General features: G+C 39.0%; 1 protein-coding gene across 10 annotated transcripts in view; it reads left to right on the top strand.

Moving 5' to 3' along the window:
- The window catches only part of HIVEP2 (HIVEP zinc finger 2), a 145,085-nt gene that overhangs the window by 76,254 nt on the left and 51,845 nt on the right, over positions 1–16,986 (top strand). For all 10 annotated transcript variants that reach the window (XM_034418935.3, XM_060692258.2, XM_034418934.3 and 7 more), the window contains one exon: positions 14,824–14,920. The gene's annotated coding sequence lies outside the window, so the exon portion shown is untranslated. The remainder of the gene's footprint in view (positions 1–14,823; positions 14,921–16,986) is intronic.

Raw genomic sequence — 16,986 nt, 5'->3', positions numbered from 1 at the left:
CGACTTCCACATTCGGGCTAGAGTAATTCTGGCCGCCATTAGAATATGTAATATAATATAATAGAGACTTTTTTCCATTTTTCTATCAATCATTTCTAGGAGGAACATCTCTGGTTTAAAATCTATCTTTTGGAGTGTAATGTCTTCCAACCACCCTTTAATTTTATACCAAAATTTCCTCACCTTAGGGCACATCCACCACATGTGGTAGTATGTCCCTAGTTTGTGACCACATCTCCAACATTGGGTGATAAATTGGGGTACATTTTTGCCAGTCTCGCTGGTGCTAAATGCCACCTATAAAACACTTTATAGCTGTTTTATTTGTATGATACTGCCATGGTCAATTTGTAATTTTTCTCCCACAATTTTTCCCATTTATCCAATTCTATGTTATGTGCGAAATTCCTAGCCCAACTTATCATCGTTTCCTTTACTTTTCTTCTTCCAATTTGTATCCTAATAAGTAATTATAGATATTTGTAATCATTTTTCTTCTTGATCCTAATATTTATTTATCTAATTAAATCATTTTTCTATTACAATCAATATATTCAACTAAGTATCTGATACAAAAACTGAAGAAAATGTGCAAGAAATAGAGATTATAATGTGTTCTTGCTATTGTTTCTGTAAAAAGAACATGATGTCAGGCTTGAAGTACTTGGAAATTGATCCATCACTTCTCGTTCAGCCATCTTGATTAGAAATGGCAACTTTGACACAAGTCTAAAGAGAGTGATTTCAATACTTTTTTCAGTAGAGGAAGTATCACTGCCTCCTTCAGGGCAAGCAACACTTCCTCCATTTGAAGGAGGTGCTAATAATCCTACACATGAACCACTGTCATGATATTCCAAGCAGGAACTGGGTCCAAACAACAAAAGGCAGTCTGAATTTTCCTAAGGATTCTATCCACATCTTCTAGGTCCGTGATGGCAAACCTATGGCATGCGTTCCACAGGTGGCATGTGTAGCATGTCGATGGGCACATGAGATTAGCTCTGGCGTGCATGCGCATGCCGGCCACCTGATTTTTGAGCCTTCTAGGCCCACCAGAAGTAGGGAAACAGGCTGTTTCCTGCGTCCGGAGGACCTCGGAGGTGGTGGGGAAGGCCCATTTTTCTCTCTCTCCAGCCTCTAGAGCCTTTCTAGGAGTCTGGGGAGGATGAAAACAGTCTTCCCCATCCTCCCAGAAGCCCTCTGGAGGCTGGAAACGGCCTGTTTGCCAACATCCAGTGGGACCGGAAGGCCCGTTTTTTGCTAGCCCCAGCCTCCAGAGCCTTTCTAGGAGTCGGGGGGCAAAAACGGCCTTCCCCACCCCTCTGGAGGCCCTCCGGAGGCTGGAAACGGCCCAGAAGTTGGCAAAGAGCCATTTCTGGCCTCCAGAGGACCTCCCGGGGGGGGTTGGGAAAGGCTGTTTTTGCCCTCCCCAGATTCCTAGAAAGGGTCTGGAGGCTGGAGAGAGCAAAAAATGGGTCTACCGTGCCATTGCGTGCCAGGGGCAGGAAGAGAAGGGGGGATCATGCATGGGGGCAGGGCCCATAGAATTATGGGTGTGGGCACATGCACCAACACTCCCTCCCCCCCACCTCTGGCACATGATGGCAAAAAGATTAGCCATCACTGTTCTAGGCGTACAGGAGATCAGAATCAACAGGCATGTTGGCCTTCTCCTCACCAATACCCCAAAAATGGAACCATCTCACAATGGATATGAGCAACTTTGGGAAAATTCATTAAGAGATTGGACAGCGCCTTCTCTGAAATTCAATAGGATCTTCTGGTTGAGCAGGGTGTTGACTAGTAGACCTCCAAGGTCCCTTCCACCTCTGCTATTGTATTCATGGCACTAGGAAGCCTTCCCTAACCCTTTGGACTCCAACAGCTGCCTTAGCAGTTTTCAGCAGATGTAGTGGCAGTAGACAAAAAAAACCACCCTTTTTTTCTTCCTTCAGTGCCACTACATCAGCTTTCTAATTATTATAAATTGTGTTAGCTCATATTCATTTTTCAGTTTCTTTTGTGAGAATTCTAAATGCCTGCCTACTCACTGATACTAAATGGAGATGTAGGAGATAAATGAACAGGCAGAAGTCAATGAAGACTCCATAATTTAAAATTTTAACATCATTAAACTCTTGTTTCATTACTTTTATCAACTAATATTTATGTGATTATTTTTGGCCTTTCTTAGGCTCTGAAATCATATTTTTAAAATATGTAAGCAAAGGTGCTTTGGGAAGAGTTATATTCTGAGAGTAAACCTTACTTTTGGTTGGTGGAGGATATAATAATGATGGAAGGGGATTTGCAAGAATTCAAAGAGAGATGTATAGGCTTGAACTTCAACTTCAACCCAGGCTATAGCACAGTGATGGCTAACCTTTTTGCCATCGTGTGCCAGGATGGGGGGGGCAGGGGGTCGCGCATGCCCACACCCATAATCTATACGCCCCACCCCGGTAGGCCAGTTTCTCATCTGGCTCCAGGGCCTCTAGGAGTCTGGGGAGGGCGAAAACAGCCTTCCCCAACCTTCCCAGAGGTCCTCCGGAGACCAAAAATTGCCCATTTAACAACTTCCATTGGGACCGGAACGCCCATTTTTTGCCATCCCCAGCCTCCAGGGCCTCTCTAGGAGTTTGGGGAGGGCAAAAACATCCTTCCCCACCCCCCCGAGGTCCTCCAGAGGCCCAAAATGGCCCGTTTAACAACTTCTGATGCCGGAAGGAGCTAAGCTCGCGTGCCCACTGATATGGCTATGCGTGCCACCTCTGGCACGCATGCCATAGGTTCACCATCACAGTTATAGCATATTAAAAATACTGATTTAGGGGTAGTATGGTAAAAGAGGGAAAATTGTAATGAAGAAAAGCATGGGTAATTCATATGGTATTAATGGGGGCTGTCCAAAACTTTTGTATATTCTTCCATTTCTCAATTGAACTATAATAGCATCTACATTGTTTCTAGTAGGACTGTGAATGCTTAAAAATGATTGAGAAAGATTGAGAACGATTGGATGGTTCATGATACATTGCCTCCATGGGGATGCTGCAATGGTCATAAGTGTGTAAAATGGTTGTAAATCACTTTTTTCAGTACCATTGTCATTAAACAAACTGTTGTAAGTCAAAGACTACTTGTACAGATGTATAAACTGAAGGCCCCGATCTTTATGAAGACCTATAAAGCAGGGGTAAAATTTACTTAGCTTCCCTACCAGTTTGCCAATGTGCGCGCACTCCGCTCATGCGCGCCATGCACAAAGCTTTCTGCGCATGCACAGAGGCTTAAAATGTTGCAAAAAAGCAACATCATGACATCCGCATGGGTGGGCAGAGCCTCCCACAGTTGCCGCTACCGGTTTCCCGAGCCGAATAGAACCGGCTGGATTTCACCCCTGCTAAAATAATAATAATAATAATAATAATAATAATAATAATAATAATAATAATAATAATAATAATAATAATAATAATAATAATAATTTTATTTCTATACCACCCTTCTCCCGAAGGACTCAGGGCAGTGTACAGCCTATTTAAAAACAGAATAGACATCAATTTAAAATAATTTTAAAATATTAAATAAATTGGCTTAATTTAAAACCCCAAAAATTTAAAACATCCAATTTAAAATTATGTTGCTAACCCAGCCTGGCGGGTTAGCTTTAGATATGGGCCCTGGTAACTTTTAAAAGTCCTACCGAATTGTAATTTTTAATATGACAAAAAGAAATAAAGATTTAAATGTTTGCCTAGAAGATCAAATGTAAATACTGTCTATATTTAATTTGAATTGTATTTTCAAGCAATTCAGTATTAATGTTTGTTCTGGCCCTACCCACAGTTTTTGGAGTGTGGCATACTGTTCAAAGGCCAAGCACTGCCGTATTCCAGAGAAAGTTGTGTACCCTTGTTTTGTTTAACTGTCAAGAGTTGGTTTAATTTATTCAGCTTGGCTTTTGTACTATAGGTATCAGTGTAGTAGAAATAACACAGGATGGGATTTTTTGCCGTTTGTTTTGCTACCTGTAGGAAGTATGTGCTTTATATTCCTCTTGCCTGGCCTGAACTGCAAGACGTGAATCCCAGCTGTAGTTTCAGCCAGCGAAGAGGAAGGAATTTGTCTGCAGTACAGTAAAAGGAAGTATTTGCTGTGTTATTGTAGTACATGGCCCCTTGCCATTTTTGATAAAGCATTAAGCGTTATGCACCCAAAGTCTACTGGCCTCTTGACCCATCATCAATCATCAGCTGTGCAGTGAGTTTGCATGAAACAGTAGCCCAATAGGAGAGCCATTGTTTCAGCATTGCACAACTTCTGTGGAAGCGGAAACTACAGACAAAGCATCCCAGATCGCTCTGCTTTGTACTGTATTGTCCCAGCCCTGAGCTACTACAATAAAGAGAAGCAAATGAATTCACAGTTAGGAGAATGAAAGTGGTTCTTTCACTTATATGTCCTTAAGTTTTTAAAGGAAAGATTTGTTTCCTTGTTTGTTTTACCACAATACAATAATTTGTATTTAGAACAAAACAGAACAGAACAGAACAGAACAGAACAGAACAGAACAGAATAACAGAGTTGGAGGTCTTCTAGTCCAACCCCCTGCTTAGGCAGGAAACCCTATACCATTTCAGACAAATTTTTATCCAATCTCTTCTTAAAAACTTCCAGTGTTGGAGCATTTACAACTTATGGAGGCAAGTTGTTCCACTGATTAATTGTTCTACACCGGCTGGATATTATTTCAGGAGTATAAAAGTGCTATAGTATTATCTCTAGTATTGTTATATCCATTTTTGAGGATATGTGACATTTTGTATATTTTCTCAGAAGTAAATGGCAAAGTGTATTAAGGATAGCGGAGAGAACGTTTACTTCTCCGTATAGCATAACTTTTTCAGGCTGTACTTGAATTTGATTTAAAGAAAATTAAATTACAGCAAATTCAACACACTTAATAGGATTGCTTGCCATGTATTCAACAATACATTTTATAGAAGCTCAGGGAGCTACCTCTGAGGATTTTGAGCGTCTTGGGCAGTTTTGTGATACTACGTTGTGTAAGATTGCAGCCATAGGACAGGCTTTGGCTTTTGTTTGTTTTTTGGGGGGAAGGATTGGTTTGTGTAAACAAATCAATCGATGCAAAAGAAACATAATTCTTGTTTTATTTTCTTCTGGCTGATAACAATCTGCAAATAAAAGTTGATCCAGCAAAATATTTATCCCCATGGTTTATTTGAGAAGGTTGCTTCTTCGTTTATTTCGGGAATATTCCTTCTGATCTGTTGAAATTAAGTTCACTTTTATGATATACTGTATGTGCCACAAGTATCCAAGGCCCATCAGATTATTAGATCTGATCACTCAGAGATGTCATTTTTCTCTTATAGTTTACTTTTGTATTTAAAAAAACATTGCAGGCATATACCATATGCAAATGGACTGTATTTTAGTAATAAGGAAGTTTTTTGGGACACCTAAGAATCATCTCCCTCTTTCCAAGGCTACTTATTGTAGAGATCTTAACAATTTAATAAAACAGAAGTCTTGACTTTTCTTTTCTTAATAATAAAGAGCCAACTGTACTATATTCATGCAAGAGGCACTTGAAAAATACTGCAATAAAATGATCAAATCTTTGCAGGATGTCTTCCACTGAAATTTAAAATTTAGGTAGCTGCCCCCCCCCCCCAGGACAATGTTTACAGATGGCTTACATTGGTAAATATTAATGAGACACTTCCGCTGTCTTTATTATGATAATCTTTTTGCTATTCAGGAAGATGTATTAATTAATTCTTTCACAGTTTCATATACCAGATATATGCTGGTCTGAAAGAGCTTTGTTGTTCCTGGCCACGTGAGGATTGTTGTGCAGAGATAACTGAAGTTTATGTATCTGGTTTTAGGTTTTAAGTTTGGGATTAATATTTTTGGCAAAAATGACTTATCATTTATATAAATATGCTGTTTTGTCTACCTATGTGTAGATGAAGGCAAAAAATGTCCTTTGAACCTAACTTAAAATGTATTGGCTGGTTGATTAGAATTTAGAATTAGCACTTTCTCTGATATGCACTTGTCATAAATTTCATAATATTTTAAGTCCTACAATATAGAAAGGTATCATTTTATTTATTATTTATTTATTTATTAAATTTATTTGCTGCCCATCTCACTGTCATGTAACTCTAGACAACTTACAGTAAAACAATATAAGATTGAATAAAAGATTGAAACAGTAAGATAATAAATATATTAAAATTAACAAACAAATAGCTAATTTAGCCATTTTGCATTTTAGGTTATCTGGGATCCCTAGATATACTGCCTTCTGATCCATAAAAGAAAGATAATTTACGTAAGCAGCTATTAGTAATGTTAGTGTCAATAAACATGTAATAAAAAGACAAAATACGTAATTTCCCAAGTGCCTTAAGCAACCAATTATTCTGAACTTTTATTTGGACCTCTAGCCTTTTATCAAATCATGAAAAAATGTCCAAGTTCAGGAAAAAGGAAGTTCACTCATCTTTGACATTTTGATTGGCTCAAAGTCTAATAATAGATTATTGTTTAGAAATTATCCTATTTTGTGAATTCTTTTTTTCCGAGGTGTATCATGGTCATTCTTGACTTACCTATGCCCTAAATGAGACTAAGTATGCCAGTATAAAATAAAGTTTGGGCTGATTCCAAAAAAACAAATAATGAACAAATTCCTGTTTGAATAAGAGTAGAGGTTAAACCGTTTTATGTTTGCATGGCTAGAAAGAGTCCTAAGCTCTAGTTCAGATGCCTGGAAATTTGCCATGAATTGCTAGGTGTCTGCAGTATTTCAGCTCCCCAAATGTGTTTATGTGCTTCCAAAATAACATGAGACTCCTAAAATAATAACCTTTTTAACTTGCAGCTCTGCATTGCTTGTGTGCTTGATCAAAATATTAATCAGAAGCTGAAGTGAGTTGAAAACAATGAGAAAATGTTATTATGTAATTAGGAAATCTTGATTTCCGTTTGTTTTTCTCTCAAGCAACTGTCAGCACTGAAGAATCTACAAAATAGCATAATCAACCAGAGAGGAACTGAGCTAAGAATTCATTGCAATTTTGTATGAAAGGAACATTTTGTGAGATTTATTAAACCAGTTGCACATATGGGTTAATAATAAGCCTGCAACTACTTAGCAACCCTTTCTTTACTTATCGGAATTTAAGACTAAAACATTTGTTCTATTTCAAATAACATTCAGATTTCAGAAATACTACTCTTTATAGAATAAATACCTGTCATGCATTTGAATTTTTTATTGTTCATACAGCAACGTCAAAATAGCAGCACTATTGATTGTCCAAAATGTAGGTACTCCAGTGTGATAGTGGGAGGGTCCAAGAATAGGTTCAATAATGTCCTTTCTGCCCAGAGATTGAGAGATAAATTGAAGTCATGCCCAGGTGCCTCTTCCTCTGACTCAGTTTTCAACTCAATCTTGTCCAAGAGAGACATTTTGGACAGTCTGGAAAACATCAGTGAAACCATTCTTGGACTTATACTAGGGAACAGGTTTCTTCTTTGCGTTTTTGGCTTTTGGAGGTTTGCGGAAGCAGCAGGAGCTCTCGCTTAGCTCCGTGTGATCGGTCATGCTGGCCAATCTAGTTTTTCTGGCAATGCCGCCGGCCTGAAAACCCTTAGACTGGGACCGGTGGGAACGTGTTGGCTAGCCCAGTTCTTCTGGCACAGGCGCCAACCCACAAGAGTACTGGGATTGTGCTATTGTTGCCGCTGCAGCTTTCGGAGCCGTGTGAGCTGTTTTAAAGACTTTCAAGCCACTTCGCATTGCTGCGCCAGTTTTGGGGCCAGTTTTTGACAGCGCTGCTTGAGATGGCATGTTTTAGACTTTTGGTTTGCCGTGGTGTGTGTGCTGGCTTGTTCAGGTGATGACAGAGCCGCCACCACCTTTCTGGCCGTCATAGGGCAGGCTGCCCTCCTGCAGAGCCTTTGATTGTTTCTCAGCCTTCACTGTCAGAGCCGAGCTGTCAAAATGGTGGACAGCTCCCTCGATGACAGAAATGGAGCTAATGGTCATTCTGCTTCTGTAGAACATGTCAGCAAGGCCTCTGCCAAATCCAGGTCAGTTTCAAGAAAAGCAGCCGATAGAATTAAGACCAAGGCTCTCAGGTCCTCCAGAAATACCAACGCGGAAGGAAAGGATGCTCAGAGATGCCTGAAAGCCCTTGAAAAGCAACTTTCAAGGACTGCCAAAAAACGTGGCAAGCTGCCAGCTTCTCCGTTGACAGCTCCAGGAACTTCGCATGCTTTTCAAGCGGAGCCGGTGGCTCAGCCACAAGATGCAGTTCTGCTGGAGGAATCACTACAGGGAGCAGGAGAGTTATCTCCTTCTGCCTCCTAACAGGTTGCAAGCAGAGACAATATTCTAGATCCTTTTGCTTGTATAACAACTGGCAGGCAGGAAATTTATGACAGGTCTGCTCCTGTCAATACAATTGCGTCCACTGTAGCGGGGCCCTGCCCAGTGGAAAGTCAGGGGCCTGACATATCTCAGGATATGAGACTTATGATTTCTCAGGCCATTTCCCAAGGTATTGCTGCAGGCTTGCAGCAAACCTACTGCCCTGACTCCTTTTCACAGGAAGGCATGTCGCGTTTTCCTCATTCCTTGCCCTCAGCCAGCAGACCTGACTATCAGGAACATCATTCCCGCAGCTCCTCAGTGGGTAGTCACGACTCCCTGTGGGGTGATGATGGGCACAGATAACTAGAGCTCTCGGAGGATGAGGACATGGTGCCAGATCCGCCAGCCTTTACTGGACTCTTCCCTCCAGCCCTTTTTAAGCCTTTACTTCACAAGGCTAAATCCACTACCAAATTGGGATTGCAGGCAACGTCATTGGATGCTCCTCAAGACCCAGTTGCAGGCCTCTTTCATGAGCCTAAGTCAGCACAGGAGGAGATCCTTACCCCAAAACTATTTCTGGAGGTTATCCAGAAACAGTGGGATCACCCTGGAGCCTTTCCCACCCCCACAAGCAATGACAGACATTTTTACAATTCTGGTCCGGATCTGACTGACCTTTTACAGTTGCCTGTGATGGATGAACCTGTGGTGAACCTCGCCTCCTCATCCTCTATTGTGGCCGGGGATTTGGCGATAACCTAAGGGCTGAGGACAAGAAAGCTGAACTTGTCCTCCGTAAGACCTACCAAACTGCAGCATGGGCGGTGAAGGCAGCCACGGCTGCTTCTTCTTTTTTTTTAAAAAAATTTTTTTATTATATTTTTATTGTTAAAGAATAACAGAAAGAAGAAAAAAAATCAATACAAAAATCAATAGTAAGAAAAGAAAATTTTTTCCCCCCCAACGTGCTATACAAACGGAAAGGAAGTTTTAGGAAATTGAAGTCTTCAATTCTTCCAAAAATCTGTTTGATAAGGTACTGGTGCCGATTCATCCAATCTCCCAAGTGCAAAGTCCACAAATGGTTGCCAAGTGTTCCAAAAAACATTTTCTTTGTATATACCACTTCTAATTTTAATATCACAAGTCAATTTATCATTTAATGCAAATTTCCATGTTTCATGCTTCTTTTTTTAACTGCACTTCCTTGCTCTGGCTCAGCCAGTTGCAAGCGAAGTTGCCAGCACAGGAAGTGTGCAACCTTAAATGCGGCAAAATTGGCCTCCGCGCCCTCTCCTCCTCTGTCACCTCGAGGAGACTATTGTGGCCACGCAATTGGCAGGCGGATGCCAGATCTAAGTGGAGGCTGGCCTCTGCCCCTTACAAATGGGCTAGGCTATTTGGGAAGGCCCTTGATCCAATATTGGTCGAGAACAAAGACAGGAGGAAAGTTATGCCAGGCATGTTCTGGAGGGCAGACCTTCCCCTATTACCGAGCATTCTGGCCTCCTGAGGTGGACAGCTCCACCCAACAACGATTTGGGACACAGAGACACGATCACCAGCTGGAGAGGTCTGGATTTCGCGATGGCAGGCAGGCCTTTCAGTCCCACCAGCCCTTTTGCGATGGCAGGCAGGCCATTCAGTCCCACCAGTCCATTCTGTAGGCCTAAGTGACTGTCAGACCAACCTTCCCATTGGTGGCAGATTGGCTCTCTTTGCCCCCCAATGGGAGGAAATCACCACAGACAATTGGGTGGTCAACACGGTGAGGTTAGGTTCTTTATAGAGTTCTTTTCCGCACTCCCAAATTGCTTTGTCCGGTGCCCTGTCTCCAACAACATTGAAAAACGGGGTTTAATGGCAATGGCCATCCAACACTTGTTAGATATTCAGGCCATAGAGCCGGTCCTACAGACCAAAGGAGACAGGGGTTTTATCCCATCCTGTTCCCCATTCCAAAGCCTTCGGGGGGTGGAGAGCTATTCTGGACCTAAAACGTCTGAACACCCATTTGGTGTACAAGATGTGCTCCCTGCAGTCCATCTTGGAGGGCATGCGGCTGGATGACTTCCTGGCTTCCATCGATCTCATGGAGGCCTAACTCCATGTGCCAATTCTGCCAACACATTGTTGGTTCCTGAGATTTCATTACGGAACAAGTCACTATCGGGATAGCTTCAGCCCCCTGGTGTTTTACCAAGGTTCTGGTGGCACTGGCAGTTCACCTGAGATCCATCCTGGTCAGGGTCCAGTGCTACCTCGATGACATCCTCATACAGGCCTCATCTCCATCACGAGCAGCAGAGGATGTACTTACAACAATTCAAATCTTACAAGCCCATGACTTCTTTGTATGATGTGCATACAAATTTCTATTTAGGCAGATAAAATGGCTTGATGTATCCATATTTTAAATGCACCATTTGTTGTGGTCTACACAGTCAATAAAGGACAAATAGACTTCTTTCTGAAGCTCCCTTGCTTTCTCCTTTCCATCAGATGCTAGCAATGTGATCTCAGCGCCCGTGCTTCTGAAACCTACTTGTGTGTCTTGCAGTTCTTCCATGTACTGGATTACAAAATCTTGGGCATGAATTAAATTCCTGAAGAATTTGTCACTATTGCATTAGTCTGCGGCATTTATCTTAGATATTTTTTGATAATGGTTAAGGAACTAGGTTAGGAGTAGAGGTTCATCTAAACCCATTCTTAGAGTAGTCAAATCTGACTATAATGACAGATGGCAGTTATATTCCATCTGCCACTAAACTACCCATGATGACAGAGATGCAACACATCCCAAGAGGCTACTATTACTCTGCTGTTCTAAAGCTTGAGATCAGAATACTTCAAAATTCATGTTTTGTGATATGAAATTGCCTGGCTTTTAAGATTATTGGGAGCTCTTCTTCTCTGATCTTACATATCAGAGGGGCACTTCACTGTGAATCATAAAAGAAGGTCATATTAGTGGCCCTTCAACGTTCTGGAATTCTCTGCCAAACAAACACAGGCCACTTTGGATCTCTCTTACATTTGGTTCTGGCAGAAAGATGTATTGAGAGAGACTTTGGGCCTCTCATTTGTTTGGATCGGATGTTTCTTTTCCCTATATGTGTTTTTGAGTTTTTTACCATTTTAATTATTAGCCTTATGCAATTTTTAACGGAAGCATCAAATTTATATATAAGGATGGATGGCAGGGTGGCTTAGCGCTCCATGCCCCAGCTCCTGCCAACCTAGCAGTTTCAAAGTATACAAATGCAAGTAGATAAATAGGTACCACTTTTGTGGCAAGGTAACAGCACTCTTTGATGTCATGCTAGCCACATGACCACATAAATGTCTTTGGACAGCGTTGGCTCAATAGCCTTGAAACAGATGTGTACTGCCCTTTATAATCAGCAATGACTAGCGGAATAAAATCCTCACTGACTCCTTTCCTTTTTAAAAATTATTTATAAGGTGCTTTGAGGACATTGTATTACACAGTATGTAATACAGCTGTATTACAGAGGTCTAATTGCATAGATTATAGCTAATCTGTGTTATGCAGAATTGCTTGTCAGTATTTGGTTATCAGTATTTGGAGTGGCCTGGGCAATATTGTCAAAAATTGTTTTATTGATCGGCATCTATCTCATCTCTTTGCTTTACATTTTTAAACAGTTTATACAAGAGAGTTGTATTGGCCAAGGAGAGCAATTCACATACCATAATGCATTATATTTTGGAGTACCAGCTTGAAAGCTTTGTCTCTCTCTATATTTACTCTCTGTGTAAATTTGGATGGAGCAATAGCCATCCAGCTGTCTTTGCAGATCAAGCTTGGCTAGTTAGGGCATGAAGCCCAGCTGGTGGCATCTAAATTGCTGTATTTGCTGAAGTTTGTGAGTTAAGAGGATGTGCACTTTCTAATTTAGCCTTTGGTTGGAATAAAAGATCTGACTTTATGAGCAGCAGCAAAAAAATGATGCTTGGCATTTTCAGAATGGGTTTATTTATAGCTTGTTTATAAAGATTTTTGTTTAATACATTTTAGTCCAGCTAATATTCTATTTAAATATAAATATATCAATAAAGGTTAAAAAATGAATCTGAAGGCAAATCTATTTATATTAGTTAATTCATACTGAACTGTGCTTGGGGGTAAGCAAAGTCTTACGATCTATTTGCACTAATATCTGCAAAAGCAACAATAAAATGTAAATATTAATTGTATATTATACTGTTTAACGTAAGAATATTTCCTTTGTGCCATAGAGAGGCTTATCTTTTAAAAAGTCTTTCAGTAGTATAGATGATGGTCTGGAGGTCCTCAGAATGATTTCTCCAAAATAGATAGTCAAAGAATGCTAACACTGATTATTAGCTCTGATCCAACATCTCATTTGGAGATGGCATGAAAGCCAGTTACTCTCTCTCAGCCCAATTCACTCCACAGAGGTGGTGTTGTGGGGAAAATAGGAAGAGGAAGGAGTATTGGATATGTTCGCCACCTTGAATTATTTGTAAAAATAATAAAGGTGGTTTGAAAATGAACAAACAAATAAATAAATAAATATCCATATTTAGGCAGCTGAGAATGTGACCCTAACATTTCCAAACTAGTTATATTATTTTGAATAGAATACTTTATTTTTTTACTCCCAAAGTACTGTAGTTATAGATATATTGGAAACTCTACTTTCTTAGATTTTACATTGGCTTGGAATCATTATCAGTATTTTTGTGTGCCTCACACCGTATTTTTACTTCACAATCATTCTCCTAGAAATGTAAGAACAGAACAACCAGTTGTTGGTCTTGGGGTCCTTTTAGTTTCCTTTTAAATCATGAATCTGTCTATGTAAATAAATCAAATGGAATTCAAAGTGAAAGCACTCTCAGCTAGTCAAGTGATCTTTTTAGCTTCCTGAGAGAATAACCCTTCTCTGATTTTGATCTTTCATCTATTTAAATAAAAACAAGTCTGTGAAAAAGAAAAACTGATCAGGATTTCAGAAGACAAATGAGCTCCGTCACTTTTCTTCATCTACTGTAGTACTGGTATTGGCAAAATCAGGATCAGATATATTATTCACTCTTTTCAAATTAGAAAACCCCTTTGTTCGTTCTAACAGAAATTGATGGCAGCCATCAATAGCAATACTAGCTGACATATTGGCGGAACATCTTAAAACATTATTCTAGAACCCCTAGTTTATTCAAACAATCCTATCCTTTAACTTATTAAATAAAAATTAGAATATGAAATGGATACCAAGAAATAATGAGTTTAATTTTCATTATTATTTTTGTCAGTTAATTGGCATTGCCGACTGCTTGTTCTATTGTCAAATTCCTGGGATTGGAAGGAGTCATGTTTGAGCATTTGGAGTTTATCCCATAGTCCAGTGTTGTTTGTTGAATCAATTGCTAATGACAGATCAACAAAACAGCAAATATGTACTTGTCTATGAACTAATTCCTGCGTTAGATGCTGCAGAATAAAGCCTTGATTTCTCACACTTCAGCTCTTTCAAAAGGCAGCACTTTGTTTTAGTTCAGATTTAATGGCACTTTGAAAAAAATTAATTGGGATAAAGTAATCAAGCTGCATTTATCATGTCAGAGATTAATTCATTGTATATTTGATCTCTTCAAAGGAAAAATATTGGGTCTGATGCACTCTTACATATTAAGCATTTATAAATAATATTTTTTTACAGTTGTAAAATGTTAACATACTGTTACCTTATTTAAACTCATCTACATATTTATTACTTTTGTGCATTTTTCTTTAATAAAGGTCCATTTTCCATGCATTCCACCTAATACTTTTCTGGATATACTTTCCCTAATATATGCAATTTTATACATGTTTTTAATCTGTAAGTAGCACTACAAATTTGGACAAATATAAATATTTAAATATTAAGTGTATGGGAAAAAAAATCATATTTGATCAGGAATTGTGAATCAGTGATAGACTTGACTCAATCTTGCCATGAAAGATTTTTTATCACCATATAATAATTGTAAATTTGCAATGTGGCAGCATACCTTTTTGGAATTCAATATATATATATTCAAAAATATATAATGTTTCTACTTTAAGAGCAAGGGAGTATAGATTTTTTCCGGTTAGCAATCATGCAAGCTTAGGGAAAAGATTGATATTGTACTATAATGTAATAAAATGTAGATATGCACAATAAATTATTAGGCTTATATATTGTAAAGGTATTGGTAATTTACATCATGAATGAAATCTGCCAAGGGAATTATACTTTATATATAAATTTTCCTTTTAAGATCCACATAGAAATTCAACAATAAAGCCTGTGACATCCTTGTTGTTACTGTATTTACTGATAACTATTCAAATATTATGTTCCCTAAAATAGGTGCAGAAAATTATAAAGAGCCATTTTGAACTGGATTTATGAACCAAATTGTTTTACTTAGGACCATTATTCACTTGCATCTCAGATACCAACAGAGGTAAGAAAGTTACACTGTCCACCTATTACTTTTTCTTGTTAATCTATCTATAGAGCAAAGTTTTCCTTTAAATAGGCTTTCTGATTATGAATTTCTTTTATGCCTTTACTCATATTCAAAAATAAAACTGGCTATATCTGTATGTACAGTACAGTAATTATTACTGTTAATGAACGTATTCGGGAAACAAACTTTCTCTGATCTTTTTCAGTTGCAGCAGAAACCTATTACAAAACAAGCTTGCTACATTAAATTTTGGACATTCTTATTTTTTTCTTTTCTTTTCAATACTTATGTGTAGACTTGCACAATTTTTGGAAATTTTGAAGGAACAGAAAAAGCCTCCCTTGCCCTCTCCACCCCAGGCTTTTAACTCATGAGGTGGAGATGAAAAACTTGCACTGTGAAACAAGAAACAGTTCTCTGTGACTATAAAACCTGGGAAAAATGTGGTTTCTTTAATGGCTAGTCAAGCCACATAGAGTATGCCAGAATCACAAGGTGATGATTCAGATTATGCCCTTCTGAAAATAATGAAACCTAAACAAATTTGTAATTTCCACAAACTGAGCATTATGAAAATTGAGGTCAGTTTAAGGTTAGAATCAAGTGTTCTTTATAACCTTTTCCAGTATAGAAATAAAGATTCTGAGAGCTTATGGCTCATCAAACATTAATAGAGTGGGAAACCAGGATTTTCTGTAATGTCTGAAACAGGCTAAAGCATCTTTATTGCTGTCATTCTGCTTAAATGACTAATTTCTCTCTGCTTATAATCATCTTTCTTTTGATTTGGTTAAAAGTAGTAAAGTCGCATGTAATACCCAGAATATATTCCAACCTTGAAGAGAGAACTGTTACCCCGTTTAAGATCAAAGATGGAATATTGTCAAATCTGGGTGGTTCAGACACTTTCATAGGATTGAATTGGAGATGGTTCCTCTCCAATTAAACCAACATAGCCTGCAGGCACTGGATTTAATCCTGAATTTGGCAGACTATAATGTTATAGTTGTGCAGGTTATCGTATCACAAATTAATTACCAAAAGTGTGCTGTTTTAAAAATGTAGTGGTATACTTTGTATTATCAGGAAATGTTATTATTTATATAAAAAGAAATGAAGATATTCTTGATGAGAACATCTTCAGAACTATTTGTAATTTTATTTAGCACAGCTAAATAAAACCTATGAAGTCTTATTTTTCTCTTTCTATATTGCTCGTTGCCTCCAGATTTCACAAGAACACACTGTATTCAACATCTGTTAGTCTGACAGAAACATGCCACTATGATTTGAAAAGTCTGGGCTTGCATTCACACATGTATGTATTCCCCCCCACCCCCATTACACACAGAAAAGATCCAAACACATTTCCTTTTTTTCTCTGAATTGCTTCCTCGTAGATGAGAATGTATTTTTTTAAAAAATATTTGTTTTCAAATTTGAAATCTTTATTTTAATGTCTGGCATTAGATTTCAGCCTGAAGTGGTAGAACAAACAAGTGTCTGATAGTTTTCTGTAAAGCCTAAAATTTGTGTGATTGCTTACTCCTGCCTGGCATCAGATCAGGGGTTGGTTCTACTTACCTTTACTACCGGTTCGCAACGGGAGACACACTTCTGCGCATGAGCAGATCGTCAATGATGACATCTGGGTGGGTGGGCGGAGCTTCCCGCCACTTTTACTACTGGTTCCCAAGAACCGGACCAAACTGGGAGCAACCCACCACTGCCTCAGAGGGCTAATAAATATGATGTTTCAGGTTCACCCACCCCCAACAGTGTTCAGAATTTTTTCAAGTATATTTGGGGAGTGTGTGTGTGTGGGGGGGGGGGATGAGTGAGCACATGCTGAAGGGAAAGAATGAAAAACGTATTAACATCCTGCCCTGGGTTGCTGTAGTGATTGTCTGAAAAAGATAACAGAGTCGATGTTACCCCTCACAGTTTTCCTGAGAGTGCACATTGTTCTTAGGGAATGGATATTTAAATTCATGCAGTAATAGCGAGTGAGTACTATTTGAAAAAAATGTAAACAAACAAACAAACAAACACACAAGGCT

The sequence above is a fragment of the Pantherophis guttatus genome, chromosome 1 (assembly GCF_059756535.1).
Source record: "Pantherophis guttatus breed Tessera chromosome 1, ASM5975653v1, whole genome shotgun sequence".
Classification (NCBI taxonomy): Eukaryota; Metazoa; Chordata; class Lepidosauria; order Squamata; family Colubridae; genus Pantherophis; species Pantherophis guttatus.
The sequence above is the reverse complement of the archived record's forward strand: the minus strand, read 5'-3'. Positions and strand labels throughout refer to the sequence as shown.